At 44.7% G+C, this 7,969-nt stretch overlaps 1 pseudogene; it reads right to left on the bottom strand.

The window, feature by feature from the left end:
- Nucleotides 1–4,511: 4,511 nt before the first annotated feature.
- Nucleotides 4,512–7,704, bottom strand: LOC135257908 (uncharacterized protein K02A2.6-like; annotated as a pseudogene).
- Between the last annotated feature and the right edge of the window lie 265 nt (nt 7,705–7,969).

Here is a 7,969-nt window from a genome sequence, read left to right as displayed (position 1 = left end):
AATATGTGTCTGACGTAGTGTTGCACGGTATACCAAAACTTCAGCACTTTCTCTGTACTTTAAAAAAAAAAAAAGAAACGGTTCGGTATTACAATATTCCGACGTTCGGTAGTTTTGAGTTAAATGTAAAAGCCAGGGAAAATTGCATTACTGCATTACTGATTGAAAGGATGAAGTGTAATTTGTCAGAATCTTCGCTAGATGGCAGTAGTAACTAAGGTTGCCAAGTGAGGTGACCTGTGCTTGTGCATTCTCTTCGCTGATACAGCGCAAGCTTCCACTCAGTTGACTTCAGTAGCAATAGGTGTTCTAATTTGTAAATATTTTATTATAGGAAGATGCTGTATTGTTATTAAAATATGCTGTTTTTAGATCTATTTAAAAGTGAAAGACCTGTTTAAAGATAATTTAGTTTACAATTGTTAAATTTTTGAAATATATTTAATATATTTTTCTACTGTTTAGTGTTGTAACACTATAGGCCTATGCTTATTAATATGTTGAACAGGCTTCAACTTAAAGGTTGTTAATAAACCTGGTTTTTAATAAACCGTGAATTCGAAAATGAGGTCAACCCTTGTGGAGATTACGTTTCTGATCTATTAAGGTAATTTCAGTATCATTAGGTACCGATTATTGAATCAATATTGCTTCAGTATCGAGTATCGTGATACTAAACCTGGTATCGGTATCAAAGTCAAAATTTTGGTACCATGACAACACTAGTGTGACACAGTTGCGGCATGGAAGCGCTGCAGCTGTACATACACGCTGGGCCATCTAAGTGTTACGACATGCCATCTAAGTGTTACGACATAGTAAAGGTCTTTATGGGAAGCGGCCAGGACACATCCATGGCGACGCAACTGTCATCCGACAGCGTCTCTTAGCACAAAATTGGCCATAAGTCATCAATTTTTTTATACAATCATCATGATATTCAGTAGATACGTTGAGTGAAGGTATATGATCATGAGGACAAAGCCATTTTAAAATCGCTCCATAGAGGGTGCGATGGTGCCAATGCTTGGACCCCTCCCAGTGCTTATAACTTTTTACAACAATAATCTAGGGACTTGAAACGGACTGGGCATGAAGAGGGCACTACCATGTTGTACCATGTCGAAGCAGTTGCAGATATCTCAAAATTGTGGGATGCCTCCTTGGACTTGGTAGAGAGTCCTTTGTTCATTGGTGAAGATTAGCCCCACACCCTTTCCTGATTGGCTGATCTTAAATATTTCATAACTTTTGAACCGTATGTGGTAGAGTGTTGTGGGATGCCTCATTGGACTGTGTAAAGACACAGCAACCACCTAGAACTCCATAGTAACCACCTAGCAACACCCTAGCAACCGCCTAAAACTCCATATCAATCGCTTAGCAACACCCTAGCAAACACGTAGAAGACCATAGCAACCACCTAGCAACACCTTAGAAACCGCCTATAACTCCATAGCAATCACCTAGCAACACCCTAGCAACCACCTAGAATACCCTTGCAACAACCTAGCAACACCCTAGCAACCACCTAGCAACACCCTGGCAGCCGCCTAGAACTCCATAGCAACCACCTAGTAACACCCTGGCAGCCGCCTAGAACTCATAGCAACTGCCTTGGACCCCATAGCAACACCCTAGCAACGGCCCACAACTCCATAGCAACCACCTAGCAACACCCTAACAACCGCCTAGAACTCCATAGCAACCATATAGAATACCCTAGCAATGACCTAGCAACACCCTAGCAACCGCCAAGAACTCCATAGCAACCACAAAGCAACAACCTAACAACTGCCTAGAACACCAGAGCAACCACCTAGTAAACCCGCAAGCGGCGTTGGGAGGGGTCCAAGCATTGGCACCATGGAGCAATTTTAAAATGGCTTTGTCCTCATGATCATATACCTTCACCCAATTTATCTACTGAATATCATGATGATTGTATAAAATATTCATGACTTATGGCCAATTTTGTGCTAAGAGACGCTGTCGGATGACTTAGTCCGCTACCCGTAAAAGCCTTTACTATGTCATAACACTTAGATGGCATGTCGTAACACTTAGATGGCCCGGCGTGTATGTACAGCTGCAGCGATTCCATGCCACAACTAAAAAAGGCGTCACACTAGTGTTGTCATGATACCAAAATTTTGACTTTGATACCGATACCAGGGTTTTGTATCACAATACACGATACTGATTCAATAATCGGTACCTAACAATACTGAAATTACCTTAATAGATCAAAAACGTAATGTCCACAAGGGTTGACCTCATTTTCGAATTCACGGTTTATTAAAAACCAGGTTTATTAACAACCTTTAAGTTGAAGCCTGTTCAGCATATTAATAAGCATAGGCCTATAGTGTTACAACACTAAACAACAGAAAAATATATTAAATATATTTCAAAAATTAGCCAGTGTGCCAGGGGGAAGATATTGGTCCAAGATATTGACTGTAGAATGACATGGTATTATTTAAAAAAACTTTGTCTCGTTTATTTTGTTATTCAGTGAGCAGCGTTTTCACTGCTGTATTGGCGTATTTTAGGGCTAATGTCGGGTTTATCTTGCTGCTACGGAATATTACATTACATTACAGGCATTTGGCGTCTTATCCAGAGCGACGTACAACAAAGTGTATAATCATAATCAGGAACAAGTGTTTCAAAACCTAGAGAGACGTACCGTTCCAAGTGCAGGGAACAACTGCATAGTTCAACTTGGACCCTGTAGGTTAAACTGATTAACACTAACACAAACAAGAACAGCAACAACGCAGTCTATGCAAAAATACAAGCAATATTTAAGACGAGTGCATTAACTAAGTCACCTACGAAACAGCTACCTAGTTGTAGAGCACATGTGTCGATCTGACTTACGGTGTGGGAGTTATGACCTTTTAAACATGACCCTTTGTTATAGCGCCACCATCTGGCCAACATAGGTGATTTGTAGTGCCTGAGTAGTGGGGGGCCATAGGAACCCACCTACCAGATTTGGTTGGTCTACAACTTACGGTTGCTGAGCCTCAGACACTTTTACGGAGAAAAATAATAATAATAATAATAATAATAATCCTAACAGATACAATAGGGTTCCACCAGCTTCCTTGCTTGGACCCCTAATAATAATCCTAACAGATACAACAGGGTTCCACGAGCTTTGCTGCTTGGACCCCTAATAATATTCCTAACAGAAACAATAGGGTTCCACCAGCTTCGCTGCTTGGACCCCTAATAATAATAATAATAATATTCCTAACAGATACAATAGGGTTCCACCAGCTTCACTGCTTGGACCCCTAATAATAATAATAATAATAAGAAGAATAATAAGAATAATATTAATCCTAACAGATACAATAGGGTTCCACCAGCTTCGCTACTTGGACCCCTTATAATAATAATAATACTAACAGATACAGTAGGGTTCCACCAGCTTCGCTGCTTGGACCCCTAATAAAACTAACAATAACAATAGGGTACCTTCGCACCTTCGGTGCTTGACCCCCTAATAAAAGTGACAGTGACAGTATTGCGGTCAGTTGAGTCAATAAACCGTGTGCATCTTACAGCTCTGTGCCTGTGTGGCTCTGTGGGACTTGTTACATGTATCGTGTATTGTGATACAAAACCCTGGTATCGGTATCAAAGTCAAAATTTTGGTATCATGACAACACTAGTGTGACGCCTTTTTTAGTTGTGGCATGGAATCGCTGCAGCTGTACATACACGCCGGGCCATCTAAGTGTTACGACATGCCATCTAAGTGTTATGACATAGTAAAGGCTTTTACGGGTAGCGGACTAAGTCATCCGACAGCGTCTCTTAGCACAAAATTGGCCATAACTGGGCATAAGATGGTTATAAAGTAAATAAACACAGCCAGTGTGCCAGGGGGAAGAAAGTAACGCCCTGAGTGAAAAGTGGAAGAATTGTTAGGAGGTCCCTGCAGTTAAATGGGGAACACCTTGCAAACTACAATTGAAAGTATTGGAAGATGCATAAAAATATACACAAACACATACACAGACATATACATATACAGACAAGTGATAAATTAAAGGAAAAACATGAATAAATGAGTGGAGAAACATAACAAATGCAGATGCTTCCATACAGGTGTACTGCATGATACACTTAAGCAATTAGCATCCTATCATTCTCTGTGGCATGTGAGATGTATTCACTGAGACACTTCTGTGTCGGTAATAAATACTTTATTTCAAACCAAGACAATGTGTGCCGCCATGTTCGGCTCTACATTCGGGTCTCAGCCCCCCACAGGGAAAACGAATCGAACCCCAGGTAATTGATTATCTAAGGTACTGCTGCAATCACCTATTGATTACACCTCACTCCCTCCCCCTAAAGCTAAACCATAACCCCAGGTTAAATGAACTCCACAACTGGATGAACCTTGTGGCAAGGAATAACTACCAAAATAACAGTAGCCAACCATCCTCGGACATGGTCATTTAAACTGTCCCATTGAATAACAAAGTTCACAAGTCCAGGAGGTCAGGTGCCCGCCTTGCACGTTCTGACCGACGCAAGGGCTCCACCCCTGCCTGTACAGGCGGGACCCCCGGAGGTGTCTGGGGCACATGCAAAGGAGGATCCTCTGCTGCGGGTTTCACCTGAGGGTTCCCCCACAGGAGGCATGAACACCGCCTCCATGCCCCCCCCACACAGTTTCCCCCACAGCACTTGAGCCAGTGGAATCAGCTCTCCTGATGTGATCCACATGGCGACGTGCTGTGCGTCCATCAGCGAGCCTGATGATGCAGGAAGACCCTGTCGTCTCCACCACAGTTCCTTTCAACCCGCGCAGCACTCCACTAAAGTTGTATGCGTAAACTGCATTGCCTACCTCAAACGACCTCATTATTGCTTGTGTATCATGCCACGCCTTCTGTTTGGTCTGCATTTGGTGGACCCTGTTTCTCACATCCGGCTGCAGCAAATCCAGATGAGTCTTCAATTTCCTCCCCATGAGCAACTCAGAGGGAGACTTGCCTGTCGTGGAGTGGGGCGTGACTCTGTACTTGAGAAGGAACCATGCAACTTTGGTATCCACGTTTCCTTCGGTCTGTTTTCTCATGCTGTCCTTAAACGTCTGTACGGCCCTCTCAGTGAGACCGTTGGAACTAGGATGGTATGGAGCAGACGTCAGGTGAGTGAGTGATGCCATTGGCACGCATGAATTCCTGGAATTCCTCACTTGTGAAACACGCCCCGTTGTCCAACACAAGGGTAGTTGGAAGACCATGTGTCGCAAAGGCAACTCTCAGCTTACCAATCGTGGCCTCTGATGTGGACGATGACATTGGGAACACTTCAATAATCAAGAAAATCTTTGACATGAATGGCCCAGCATAATCAATATGCACCCGTTCCCATGGGCAGCTGGGATACTCCCAAGGATGCTTTGGTGTCACGGATGGCATGTTAGCATTTCTCTGACAGACCTCAAAGCCACAAACTATGCACTCAACGTCTTGGTTCAAATGTGGCCACCACACATAGTTCCGTGCAAACATCTTCATTCGCACAATGCCCGGATGTGATTGCTGTAACATCTGTAGTACCCGTGACCTCCCTTGGGGAGGCACCACCACTCTACAGCCCCACAAAACCACACCATCCTGTACACTCACTTCCGCTCGGCATGCAACAAATACATGAAAATCTGGACCCAGCCCCTGTGGCCAGCCCGAGGAGACATAGCGAGAGAGAGTACTGGATCGCGGTCTGTCCACCTTGTCTGATTTCACCAGAGGTGACTGGAGATGAATCCAGGAATTCCATCAGCAGTACTGAGTCCAGGGGCGTTGGCACCTTAAAACTGGACACGGGGAGCGTCAATCGGCTCAGTGCATCTGCATGATTCATGTCTTTCCCGGCTTTGTAAGTGAAGGAGTAGTCATATGCTGAGAGAGTGAGAGCCCACCTCTGTATTTGGGAAGAGGCTAGAGATGGGATGCCCTTGGTTTCACCAAACAGTGCTTGCAATAGCTTATAGTCACTTGTAATCTCAAAATGTCTTCCAAACACCACCACCAAGCCTTCTTTTTCCAACTGCGAGTAATTCTTCTCGGCCGGTGCTAAGGTCCGAGAGGTGAAAGCTACCAGCTGTTTAGAACCATCTGGCATTCTATGGGAGAGCACTGCTCCTATCCTATAGGGTGAGGCGTTGCAGGCCAGGAGAAGAGGTTTCTTTGAATCATAATGGACCAGCACCCGGGAAGAACTCAAACGATCCTTGGAAGCCTGAAATGCCTTCTCTTGGGCATCACCCCAACTCCACTTGCGGTTCTTAGTCAGCAGCACATGTAAGGGTGCCAGGACGGTCGAGAGATGGGGCAGAAAACGGCCATAGTAATTGAGGAGCCCTAAATACGATTTCAGTTCGGTCACATCCCTGGGCGATGGGGCTTGCTTTATGGCTCTGACCTTCTCTTCGAACGGATGCAGCCCAGTGGCATCTATTTTGTATCCCAAATAGGATACCTCCTTCCCCTGGAAGACATATTTTTCCAGTCTCACTCGCATGCCAGCCTCGGCTAGGCGGGCTAACACCCGGTCCAGGTTTCCCAAGTGTTCCTCCTCAGTTTCTCCTGTAATAAGAATATCATCCAGGTAGACACAAACATGGGGAATGTTTTGAAGCAGACTTTCCATACACCTTTGAAAAATAGCAGGGGAGGAGCTGATTCTGAAAGGGAGCTGATTGTAACGAAATAGCCCTCTGTGAGTATTAATAGTGGTGTATTGCTTTGAACCTTCTTCCAATGGTAACTGAAGGTAGGCATTGCTTAAATCCAGCTTTGTGAAGGTTTTTCCCCCACTGAGGGTTGCATACAGATCTTCAATTTGTGGAATGGGGTAAGTATCGAGTTTGGCCACTTGGTTAATTGTCGTTTTGTAGTGTCCGCATATCCGTATTTCGCCATTCCCCTTCAAAACAGGCACCATGGGCGCAGCCCAATCCGAAAACTCCACAGGCTTTATGATGCCAGCTTGCTGTAGGCAGCTCAGCTCCCCCTCCACTTTCTCTCTCATCGCATATGGAACTGGGCGTGGTCTAAAAAACTTTGGCTGAGCCGGGGGATCAACATTGATTTTTGCAGTTGTGTTCTGCATAGTACCAAGTCCCTCTTGAAAAACCTCAGCATACTTTTCTAAGACTGGCCGGTGTGTGGGAGCCTTGCCGAGAAGGCAAATTTCAGCCCATTTCAATTTAAAAACCTTCAACCAATCCTATCCCACCAAATTTGGGCCATTACCTTCCACCACCACCAGTGGGACGGACGCTTGTTGATCCTCATATTGCACATTGACTTCAATGGTCCCCAAGACAGCAATTGGTTCACCAGTATATGTGCGCAACACAGCTCCTGACTTCTGAATGGGTGTGGTAGCGAATAGTCTGTCTTTGTAGGTGGTGGCATTCAACACAGACACTGATGCGCCAGTGTCAATTTGCATTTCATATGTCTGGTTGTTGATGTTAAAATTTTTCTCCACTCCAGAGTTCACATTGAATAGTGTATAAGCCACTCCACTCTCCTGGTCCTCCTCCTCCTCCACAACATTGGTCGTCAAATGTGATGTTTTCTGTTGACTCCGCACCCGGTTTATCTTACAAGCCCTGGCAATGTGTTCTTTTTCCTGACATTTGTGACACTCAGCCATTTTGAAATTACAGTCATCTGGCGAATGGTTTGTTCCACGGCAGCGAAAACATACCCGATCTCGCTTAGCCCCCTCCCCCTCGAAGCTGCTGGCACCAGGGGGCTTAAACGTTTGCTTACCGAGACGGTGGTGCTCTTTGTTTTGCAGTAATTGCACTGTTTCCTACCTCCGTCTCGACGTGCCTTCTCCAGCCATTGTTTGCATGTCCAGCACATTTTTAGCCACTACCTCCACTGCCTGCGCGAGTTCCATTGCCTTTTTAAAA

This window comes from Anguilla rostrata, chromosome 6 (assembly GCF_018555375.3).
Source record: "Anguilla rostrata isolate EN2019 chromosome 6, ASM1855537v3, whole genome shotgun sequence".
Lineage (NCBI taxonomy): Eukaryota > Metazoa > Chordata > Actinopteri > Anguilliformes > Anguillidae > Anguilla > Anguilla rostrata.
The sequence above is the reverse complement of the archived record's forward strand: the minus strand, read 5'-3'. Positions and strand labels throughout refer to the sequence as shown.